Source organism: Orcinus orca, chromosome 1, assembly GCF_937001465.1.
Source record: "Orcinus orca chromosome 1, mOrcOrc1.1, whole genome shotgun sequence".
Classification (NCBI taxonomy): domain Eukaryota; kingdom Metazoa; phylum Chordata; class Mammalia; order Artiodactyla; family Delphinidae; genus Orcinus; species Orcinus orca.
In genome coordinates, this window is record NC_064559.1 from 106,347,731 (window position 1) to 106,359,604 (window position 11,874).

General features: G+C 45.5%; 1 long non-coding RNA gene and 2 other non-coding genes across 3 annotated transcripts; all 3 read left to right on the plus strand.

Moving 5' to 3' along the window:
- The first annotated feature begins 6,761 nt into the window (after positions 1 to 6,761).
- On the plus strand, positions 6,762 to 10,624 carry LOC117198777 (uncharacterized). Its single transcript, XR_004480025.2, has 2 exons — positions 6,762 to 7,825; positions 10,239 to 10,624. It is a non-coding gene; the product is annotated as an uncharacterized LOC117198777 (long non-coding RNA).
- TRNAQ-CUG (transfer RNA glutamine (anticodon CUG)) lies at positions 7,809 to 7,880 on the plus strand. The gene has a single exon. It is a non-coding gene; the product is annotated as a tRNA-Gln (tRNA).
- TRNAN-GUU (transfer RNA asparagine (anticodon GUU)) lies at positions 9,959 to 10,032 on the plus strand. Its single transcript has one exon. It is a non-coding gene; the product is annotated as a tRNA-Asn (tRNA).
- Positions 10,625 to 11,874: the final 1,250 nt, after the last annotated feature.

The window sequence follows — 11,874 nt, forward strand, 5'->3', positions numbered from 1 at the left end:
GACTGAAAGTAAGGGGATGGAAAAAGGTATTTCATGCAAATGGAAACCAAAAGAAAGCTGGAGTAGCAATTCTCATATAAGTTATATATATATATATATATATATATATATATATATATATGTAGTTTGCTTGAGTGCAGTGTTTTTTGTTTTCTGTACTGAATTCATTAGCATGGGTCGGTATAAAATTTAGCATAGGTCAATATGTAATTTGTAAACTAATAAGGTCTTAAAAGTAAGGAATTAAGTCTTTTAAATTTAATTATTTATTGTAAAGAGCAGAATAGCATACATAAACAGGTGCCTAAGGAAAACTTGTATTCTAATATGGAACTCTCATGAACACCTTTTTTTTTCTTCTAACGGTATGATAGTAGGCCATTTGATTATTTTTATGGCTTTAACTTTACAACAATGAAATATTCGTAAATTTTAAAAAGTATTTTTCTTTATTTGATGTGGGTGGGATACTGGAGAAATGAAAGGTCAAACATCTATTGAGGAATCCATACTTGTCTATATATTGTGTACTTTTATTTCAAGAACTGATTTAAAATTCCTAAAAGGATGCTATAATAAGTTATTATGCCATTTTACAGACTGAATTAAGTGAATTTCAGGGAGGTATGAAACTTGCCTAAGGCTATCCAGCTACCAAGCGGTAGAAGTGAGAATTAAATCCAGGTATACCTATAAAAAAAAATAAAAAAAAAAAAAGAAGGTGAGGGCAGCACCAGGGTATGGGGTTGTTAGTTTTATAGGGGTGAGTAATTTCATACGCTGATGAGTGGGAGGAGTATTCCAGCTACTTTGGGGAAGGGGTGGGGATTTCTAGGAATTGAGCCACCGCCCACTTTTTGACCTTTATGGTCATCCTTGGAACTGTCGTGGCACCTGTGGGTGTGTCGCTTAGCTTGCTGATGTGTTACAATGAGTGTATACTGAGGCTCAAGGTCTAGTGGAAGTAGACTCGTCCGCCATATTGGACCTATTTTGTTCTAATCAGTTTATGTTGTGTCCTCGGGCTATGTAATTCTTTTAAAGGTTGTGCCCTGCCCCCTTTCCTCCTGTTTCATATTGAATATATAATATTTACCAGAAAAAAAAAAAAAAGAAATGTCAGTAGAAACGTCTAAGACTGAAATACAAAGAGAAAAAAGAATGAAAAAAACAGAACAGAATATCCAAGAACTATGGGATAATTACAAAATGTGTAATAAATGCACAGGACAAATATTAGGAGAGAAGAGAAAGAAAGGAGCAGAAGAAATATTTAATGTAATAATGACTGCAAATGTTCTCAAACTAATGGAAGACACCAAACCACAGATCCAGGAATCTCAGAGAACACCAAGCAGGATAGATACAAAAAAAAAAAAAAAAAAAAAACCTATTCCTAGGCATATCATACTCAAACTGCAGAAAATCAAAGACAAAGGAAAAATCGTGAAAGTAGCCAGAGGAACAAAAATCCTGACCTGTAGAGGACCAAGGATAAGAACTACATCAGACTTCTCTTCAGAAACTATACAAGCAAGAAGGAAGTGTAATGAAATATTTAAAGTATCAAAAGAAGAATCCCAGGAACTGAGAATTCTGTATCTAGAGAAATTACACTTCAAAATTGAAAGAGAAATAAATGCTTTCTGAGATAAAAGTTGAGAGAATTTGTCACCAGTAGACCTGCCTTGCAAGAAATGTTTAAAGTTCTTCAGAAAGAAGGAAAAGGATATAGGTCAGAAACTTGGATCTTCATTAAGGAAGAACATTAGAGAAGGAATAAATGAAAGTAAAATAAAATATATTATTTTTCTTAAAAAAAAAAAATAGTACAGGAAATAGACTCATGGGTACAGCTTCCAGTGTAAGCTAACATCATCACCTCAGACAGACATTTGTCAGACTGTGCAAGTGACTCCAACTTGTACAAGGATTCCTGCAAGGATTTCCAGGACTCTTTTACCCAGAAGCAGATGACTTTGTAAGGAAGTAGATTATTTACCCAAGATCAACAAAACATGAATTAATTACTGGGTCTAAATGTACCAAAAGAACTAATCAAATTGTGGTTAATATTCTCCTTAGTGTGCATATGAGGAAACCCCTTTTCTTTTTAATATACCTTGACTCCTCAATTTAACAGGGTCTATTTGTACAAACTGAAATGAAACATTGTTTAAATGGTATTTCATGATACCTGAGTCTTTGGAATACTGAAAAGACATCCTGGGGAAGTGTTACTATAGACTGTAAGCCAATTAAACATCAAGAAAATCTAAGAATAATGACTCTATAGAAAATAATATGGGAAATTCCCTGGTGGTCCAGTGGTTGGGACTCCATGCTTCCACTGCAGGGGGGCACGGGTTCGATCCCTGGTCTGGGAACTAGGATCCCACATGCCACGTGGCACGGCCAAGAAAAAAAAAACATATGTGTTGATTGGCTTACAAAACTATTCAGCATAATGTAACAATGGTTAAACGTAATGGAAAATGCTTTTATTAAATTCCTTTATTTTTCATGATCTTGTAGTTACTTACAAATATTCAGTAAGAATCCTTATTCTTCCTACCAGAACATAATAATATATTATATTGTAATATATGAGCATGCAACAGATCTTGTTAAATTTGGTGTGCAAACTCACTTTAAGGCATAAGAGCCATACTTCACTTATAGAAATGATGCCTACAAAGTCCTTTCAGAAAAATGGTCTCTTACCTGGTATACGGCTTATGGAATCCCAGGCTTACAGATACTAAAAGATGTCCCTTTCTATAGGCCACAACATTGACAAGTATGGGGATCTTAGGGAAAGAGGACCCATACAGTTTTAGGTGCAGCAGATAAATCCTGGTAGAGGTAGTCTGGATAATTATTAGTTCTTGATCTCAGTAAAACTGGTAAGAGAATAAAATACTTCTTGCATTCCCTCCAAAATAAATTACAACCCCAGAGGCTTTACAAGGCTTCCAGAAAGAAGTTAACTCATAGCCTTAGTACCTAATTATATTAACTATATGTTAAAAAGGATGTTTATGGGCATTAATCAACATTTCTTTTTACAGCTATGCAAATAAAACTTGTCAAATAAAATAAAAAAATTCAAAATAATTGTACTGAACCAGAAAATTGCCAAGCACTTAGGTGAATGGAACCATGCCTTACAGGTAGAAATTTGACTACAGAGAGGAACTAGGGTAGTAAAACTGACATTTTGCCCTTTCACCATTATGAATAAACATGAACACCATCTGCAGTCAAGAAAATAAACACATCTAAAACCTGAGATAAACAAAAAACCTGTGGTCACCCAGTTTAGCTTTGGTCCCCCCCGCAAAATGAAAACTTAATCATTTCTTGTAAACATGGACTCTAACAGACAACCTTATTTTTCCTTCCACACTTATTAACTGCTATTCTTCTATAAAATACAGCTTTCCCTCCTCCTTCTTTTCTTTAAGCATAGCACGTGGATTATACTATGTGTATACTACATATATATTATATGGATTCCTCTCTCATTCAGTATGTAATAATATAATCATTATTCTTTTTGATGCTCCATTGGTCTCCAGGTTAAACAGGGGAACTTTTCAGGCTGGCTTCTGCGATCTTTTTTTTTTTTTTTTTTTGCGGTTCGCGGGCCTCCCACTGCCGCGGCCTCTCCCACCGCGGAGCACAGGCTCCGGACACCCAGGCTCAGTGGCCATGGCCCACGCGCCCAGCCGCTCCGCGGCACGTGGGACCCTCCCGGACCGGGACACGAACCCGTGTCCCCTACATCGGCAGGCGGACTCCCAACCACTGTGCCACCAGGGAAGCCCTGTGATCTTTTGACATGTCTGTACTAGTCTTTGGACACAACAAAATGTTGCAGGCTCACTTATACTTTTCTCCCCCAACACAAAATCAGGCATTTCTACAAGGGATCCCAGACAAATGGTATTTAGAAACTGACCACTAGATGAGCTCATTGCTGTGAGGTATCACTGCTTCTAGACCTTATCAGTGGGTATCATTTTGTAATAGGGAAGAACAAATTTGACTCCAGATTGGATCTGGTTCTTTTACTTTAAACTCTGTATTCTATTGCTTTTGCTACAAGTTAATAACTAAAAGAATGTTGCCTATAGCCTGAAATATACAAGACAGCCCATTCTCAAGGCTCTGACCTCTAAAAGGCATAATGTCTTGTTGGAAGTTTATAGGAACACTGTGATCAGACCTACTCAGACAGCTGCAAGAACAAATGATTCTGGCACCAAGAAATTTTCAATAACCAATCACTTTCCCTCCCCTTTCAGTATAAAAGAAGCCTGGATTCTAACTCCATAGGATGGTTCTTTGGGACATTAGTCCGCCATCTTCTCTGTCTGCTGGCTTTCTGAATCAAGTCACTTTTTCTTGTCCTAACAATTCATCTCTCAATTTATTGGCCTGTTGTGCAGCACAAAGTAGGAGAGCTTGGACTCAGTAACAATTAGTTGATATGGCTATCTCCAATTGCAATCCAACACTATAAGGTTCTTCCTCAGCTCTTCCCATTTCATAATTTTGTCCTTCATCTCCCAAGTTGATAACCTTTATTCCTGACAATATCAACATTTTTACTTATTTGCTCTATCCTACTATACACACAAGACAGCTTCAGAATTATTATACCAATTCTACAACCAACCTTAAACCTATTAAGTAAAGTTCAAGATGTCCTTAGGATATATCACACTATGGGTGTACAGACAAGCACTGCTTTCAAAATTTACTTGAATTAATTATATTCTATGTGGTTACACTATCATTTGATATATAATTAAATTCTTTTGTTCTGCTTTTATTTTTTAATTTTAAGATTAGCTTTTCCATCCTCTTTTGGAATATGTAAAACAGTGACATCGTTTAAAAAATGAAAACTGTAAGATACACTTAGAAAAAATCCCCTCCCATCTCCATATCTTAGACTCCATTCCTGTGCAACCCTAGATAAAAACGTTTTCATTATTTTCTGGCCTATCCTTCCTGCAAGATAAGCATATCTATTTCCCCTTTTCCTTACATAAAAGATAGCATCCGGTTGAGATAGGCTGGGACCTAGGACCCTTTACTGGAGGGCTTGCACCTGGACAAACATCTCCTAGAGCAACAGAATACAAAGAAACTATAACGGACTAAAAATAAAATAACTGCACACCTTCACTGTTGGGACAATTATGAACAATACACTACAAAAAGGCCACAAACCAACTGCCATTTCTGAGGTGCCTGGAGCAAAAGCAGGGTACTGCACCTGATCCCTGCACACAACACCACCAAGGGGGTGGGCAGACCACCTAAACTAGGTCCCCTGACCAATCCATGGACTGCCCCTGTTGTTACTCCTTTTAATGACCCAAGCAGCTTCTCTCTGGGAGCAAGCAAGGGCACCTGTTTCTAGGTTTCACTCCCTTGTGCTGCAGCACAAGCCCCAGTAAAGCCTTGCCTGAAATTCTCATCTGGCCTCATCAATTTCTATTGACTGAAAAGTCCAAAGACCGGGATTGGTAACACTGTGTACCTGCTCTTTTGTACCTTGCCTTTTGTTTTCCACATAAAAACACATTCTGGAAATAACTCCATATTGATTCATAGAGATATTCCTCACATTTATGGCTGCAAAGTACTCTAGGTATGGTATGTATTAACTGGTCATTCTTAAATATGGGAAATGGGGTCCAATCATTATGAAATCATCAACCTTTGTGATCACACTCATTTCACAAGCACAGACAGCGTTAGTAGGGGGAGCGTGGTTTTGAGAGCCATCTGATTTAGAGGAGAGTATGAGGGCAGGGATAGATCCCAGAAGAACCCAACTGTAGGAGAATGCTGCTCAGCCCAGTAGCCAAACCTCCTTCCTCTGCCCCAATTGGTCCTAGTGCAGCTCCAGCTTTATCCCCAGGGATCTTCTCAGAATTCTTGCACCCTCTCCGAGTTCTCTCCCCAAAGAGGCTCTCCTTCCCCCTCCCCAATTAAATTGCCTCTGCACTGGCATCTGAAGCATCTTTCTTTCATTTTTTCTTTTCCTTTCTTTTTTAGACCCAAGCTACACCTGTATATATTCTTTGTAAGTTACATGATAAAAGAATGTACAAGGAAAAATTTCAATTCTTCTCCTCCACACTAACTTCCCTAAGAGTAACCGCTGTTAACAGGACATAAACCACAGCTCTGGCTCATTTATAATTCCCCACTGAATCTGACTAATATACTTCAGTCTAAGGGGCAAGACCTTTTCTCTTCTTCTCTCCCTTTCCACACAATGAGTGTAAGATCCCACTCTCTACTCAAGAGTTATGAGTGTCCAGACGCTCAGATGTTGGGTTGTGCACAGATGGTGGTGGGAGACCTGCAGCAGAGTCTCTGGGCCACTGGAAATTTTAAAATGAGAAGGCTGACTGCGGAAGGTGGGACGTTCTATGACCCATTCATCTTTCTTCTGCCTGAATCCTAAAACATTAGAAGGTTGCTTTTTCAAGCCCTTTTTTGGCTTGTAGCCAAAAGGGAGGAGCATGCTTTTTTCCCTCTATGAATGTATTTTAGTCGGTAGCTTGTCAGACTTTTTTTTTTTCCGGTACTTGGGCCTATTCATTGCTGTGGCCTGTTCCATTGCGGAGCAGAGGCTCCGGACGCGCAGGCTCAGCGGCCATGGCTCACGGGCCCAGCCACTCCGCAGCATGATGGGATTTTCCCAGACCGGGGCACGAACCCGCATACCCCTGCATCGGTCGGCGGATTCTCAACCACTGCGCCACCGGGGAAGCCCTGTCGGACTTTTAATTTCAAGGTCCTGAGTATCGCCCAGCGTTCTTTGAATTTTCTGGTATCTACTGCACCCCATTGTGCGCGGTACCGGATGTAGCCACGAGGGGGCGATATGAGCCACTGATTATTCCCAATTGAAGGTCTAAAGGAGAAGAGTGCTGACGGTTCACTTTCGTGGCATTTGACCAATAACCCAGGAGCTGCGCCGAACCCAAAGTTCTTCATCTTGGAGTCACCCCGGCTCCAGGGTGGTCCCGGGCGGGCAAAAGGCCCGCGCTGCCCAGGCCTCGAGCACTGGCTATAGACGCTCAGCCACTTCCTCGAGCAAAGTCCCCTAAAGGGTCCTGACCCGAGAAGCTGTCGGGCTTCTCTCGTTGATGGAAAATGTTCCTCACCTTCCTGTCACACTGTGGCCGCTCTTCACACTGTGGCCGCTCTTCCCCATGTTCTTATAGCCTAAGCTGTGTACTGGGACGGGCGCAGGGAAAGTGAGGACGAGTGATAGCAAAGCAGATGCAGGAAGCGGGAAAGATGAGGAGGAAGACAGCAAGGAACGCAGGAAGGAGAGAGGGCTCTCGAGAGTAGAATCGGAGGCGGAGGAGGAGGCAATCCCACGAAGTCCCAAGGGCTGTCCTGAGGGTCTTCAGAGCTCCCAGGGCAGCGGGAAGAGGACACTTGGAAAGAAGAGGAAAATAACTTTTTTTTTTCCTCGCGAGAATTTTACCTCAGGGCAGAAAACTCTAGAAATGGCGGCAGAGCAGGTGGATTTAGGGGAGCCGTAAAAGTTATTCCCTGTCGCTCACCCCGAATGGATTTCATTTCATTCTACGACCAGCAAACCTGAAGAGACGGCCGAGGGCAGGCGAGTCAGGCGCCTCCTGGCGTCGTGGAGGAAGTGGGCTCGGGGCGGAGTGACGAGAGCGCCCGGCGGGAGGCCGCTCCTGGGCCCGCGGGGCTGTGCGCGGCCTGGCTCAGTGGAGGGAGCAGCGGAGCGGCCGTTAGAGGGTTCCATGGTGTAATGGTGAGCACTCTGGACTCTGAATCCAGCGATCCGAGTTCAAATCTCGGTGGGACCTTTCTGTTTAGTTAGAAGAAGGATTTTTTACTCCTCAGATGGGACGTGCTTTCCCGCTCCCGCGTCCCGGAGAGGCGCGGTCCGCGCGGTCCACGCGGACGTGGAGGGCAGGTGGGGGGACGAGCCCGCGGCGTCCCCGCTGCACCCTGGCGACTCTGCCCGTCGCTGGCCATCGGAGGCCCCGGCCCCGCCGCCCAGGGGCGCAGCGACCGAGCCGGTGGCACCCCCTCGTCGGGTCACCCTGGGTCTCGGGGGCAAAAGGCAGAGGCTGCGCCCACTGACTCCTGCCCCGCGAGAGGGGTTCGCACCGCACGTCTTGTAACTGCGCGCTTGTCCCTGTGAGTAAAGGGTCGCGGTGCGGGGCTGTGACGTCGCTGAGCAGCCAGGGTGACAGCGTCTTAGCTTTCGGGTCGAGGGTTCCAGACCTGGATGGGAAGTACTGTATTGTATTCAGGTGCCCTATTTTATTCAGAATTTTAATTGATCCTATTCCAGTTTATTCCCATTTTATTCAGAATTTCTCGCTCTTAAGTCTCCATTGGACACGAAAAGGCACTCTTAGGCTAAGATTTGAACCTGGACTCTAGGAAATCTCATCCTTTCATCCCAAGCTCAGCCAGAAAGGGGAGCCCGGGCTGCGGATTCCGGCGTCTGAGGAGAGCAGGGATCCCTGACCCACCTCCCTCCAGGCCTTTGAGACACGTGCAGATCTTATAGTCAAGGCTAGACTATAGTGAATATGCCGTGTTTGGTTTGATTTGAGTTGGGAACCACATTCATTTTTTTAATCATTATAAAATTAATTTTTAAAGTGTCGCCTCTAGACATCGAAAACACAATGTAACAAATGAACCCAGCCAAATGCCCCCAGTTAAACAGAGGAGAAGTTTGTTCTTGGAGCCGCAGGCGCTCTCCTCAGAGTGGGCGGCACCGGGAGCGTCAGCGAGGGCGCAGCTGGAGGAAATGCTGACTCCAGGCCGTGGGGGTCTCGGGCGGAGTCTGGGCGTCCTCAGAACCTGGAGTCCTCCGGTGAGGTGTGCGCCTCGCCACCTCGCCCGCCTGCTCTGTGGCCAGTAGGGGGCAAGGCACCAAGTCCAAAAGGTAGAACCATACGGTGTTGCCGGGGGTGATCAGGCACGGGAAACCCGTTTTCTATTAGGATTCGAACTCAGACCCAAGCAGGCAGGCTCCCATCACCGCACCAATCACACCACGACCACTGTGCTCCACCAGGGACCTACGGAGCTGTGGTCGGATCCACGTTAGCCCAGCCGTCTTTCTCCTTTGCAGCTTTCCTCCTTCACGCCTCTCAGACCCGACACCTGCCCCCGCAGGCTGAGGCCGCAGCACCGCCTTGGGTGGGGAGTTCAGAGCAGGTCGGGGTGGTGCCCTCCTGGCCTTTCTAGGACTTTTATCTGGTTCTAAATCAGCTGCTAGAAGAAAGGTTTTGAAGAACAGCTGATCTGAAAAATCTAGGTTCCTCGAGGACTAAAACCTTACAGGTGGCATAAGAATTCTTGGTCTACCCACCACGCCGGGCCCCGGCGGCGGAATGCATCCTCCGCGAGGCATTTATTGGGCGCCTGCTGGATGCCAGGCCCTGCTCCGGGCGAGGGGCTGCCTGGTGAGCAAACTCCGGGTCGTGCCTCGTGGAGCCCTTCTCTGGAGGCGCCCAGAGGGGGCAGAACGGTGGGGACACAGCCGGTTGCTGTCCTTCCCCCGTACGACCACCCGGACCTGGAGGGGGACTTGCGGTGAGCGCGACGGGTGAGGCCGATCACGAGTGGGAAATGGAGGACTTGAGCCCGAGAGAGGCGGCCGTCGTCTCGTGTAGAGGGGCCGCTTTCGAGGCGGCCAGGAGCAGGCGAGGATGGTCGTGGGCCCGGCGTGGCTTCGTCGGAGACCCCAGCTCACTCGGGCTCGGTGTCCACGGCCGGACGTGCCCGACGACGAGACTCAGTGTCTATGGCGCCAGCGAGGTTGGACAAGATACATTTGAATCTCTTTTCCGCTGGGGTTGGAAGGGACGGGGAATACGTTCTGATTCCAGGAGGTTACAAGAAAACCTCGTAGCCGCTCGTCTCTGTGGCGCAATCGGTTAGCGCGTTCGGCTGTTAACCGAAAGGTTGGTGGTTCGAGCCCACCCAGGGACGAAGATTGGTCTTGGAATGCGATGAGCGGGGTCTCAGCTATCGCTTTTATGCGTCTGCCCTTTCAGTTCCTCCCCAGAGACCCTTTCCCGGAATCTCCACCCAGCTGATGATCTCCGCCTGCTCCCGGTTTTTACCTGGTGCCCCGTGGTCTCTTTGCACCACCTGGAGGGCTGCCCTCACTAAGTCATCTGCCTTGTATGTTCCAGGACACCTGCCAGAGGATGAAGGCACACGCACACGGGTGGCGGCCATCCCTTACTCAAGCTGCGACGTCATAAATCAAGCTCCATGGCACCGCCCGCGCCGAGTATTCACCGCCCCATCTCAGGACGCCTCCGCCCTTTCGTTTGGGACTGTCGCTTTCTACGCCAAGTGTTCTGCAAAGTCAAGACAATTCCTATTCAAAATTTTTTCTTCTGTGTTTTCGAATTGCTCATTGTTAATCCCTTGTAGTACGTACGTTTCCTTTCAGACAGTGTAGTTTTCATCTCTTTACGTTAGAGTGGGTCTTTTTTTTTTTTTAATGTTTTTCCGTGTGTACATTTAACTGTTTCAAGTTACGGAATACAGGTGGAATAAATGTTTTAATGTCCTCCTCTGGTGATTCTAACATCTGTATCAGCTCTGGGTCATTTACAAATGACCGATGTGTCTCTGCATTATGGGTCATTCCTCCTGCCTCTTTGGCTACCTCAAAATCTCTGATACAGCAGGCATTGTGAATGGTGCCTTGTTGGAAGCTGGACAGTTGTGTTCCTGTAAACGCTGAACTTTGCTGAGGGATGCAGTTAAGTTACTTGCAAACAGGTTGATCGTTTCAAGGTATTGCTTTTAGGATTTGCGAAGTGGTTCCGAGCAGCGCTCCCTCTGGTGCTAACCAGCTTCCGCTACTGAGGCAAGATGGTACCGCGTACGAATTACGATTTTTGTCTTTGTTTTTCCCTTTAGTCTACCTGCTTGTAAAAAGCACGACCTGTGTGAGTCTCTGATCTTGTCAAAGATTTCTCCCGACCTTAGGGAGTTTCCTCCTACGGCCGCACTGCTCAGTACTGTGCTGCACGCTGAACAGATCTCCTTCGCAGTTCTGATTTACTTTTAGCATCTTTCTCATCTCTGTGAGTCTGTCTGCTGAAAGATAACTCCTGCGGTTTTCCTGCTGTCTGCTCCGTGTTCTCAACTCAACAAGGTCCACTGGACTCCATTTCAGTTTGCCCTCGTGCGTATTGCTTGCAAACTCTCCAAGCAATAAATTGGACCCATAGTTTCCCATCCCTCAGGATAACTCACTCCCATTTTTCATCAGACTCTTAGTCTCTTAATTTTTAAAAAATTAATTTCACTGATTTGCGGCTGCGTTGGGTCGCCGTTGCTACGCGCGGGCTTTTTTCCTATTGCGGCAAGCGGTAGCGGTGGCTACTACTCATCGCCGTACTTCCTGACGCAGTGGCTTGTTTTACGCTGCGGAGCAAAGCTTTCAAGTGCGCAGAGTACAATAATTGCAGCACGGGGACTTCTGGTATGCTCGCATCCGTATTCCGCGCCGCGCGGGAGACCCTTAACCACTGCACTGCCAGGAAAACCCGCATACTACTCACCAAAGAAACCTGTGTTTAACGTCTCCTGCTAGATGTTTACTGTGAAAGCCTAACTTCTTAAAAAAAAAAAAAAAAAAGTCTGCGGAAACTCTGACTAATTACTGCGGAGTATAGGAGCAGCCAGAGTAAGAAACTAACTAGAATAATCTTTCAGAAATGGCTTACTGTAGAGCACCACACCACTTGCATGGAAAGTTTATGCGCGATTCCCCCAAAGAAAAAATAGAAACAGCGCCTACTCTCCCAC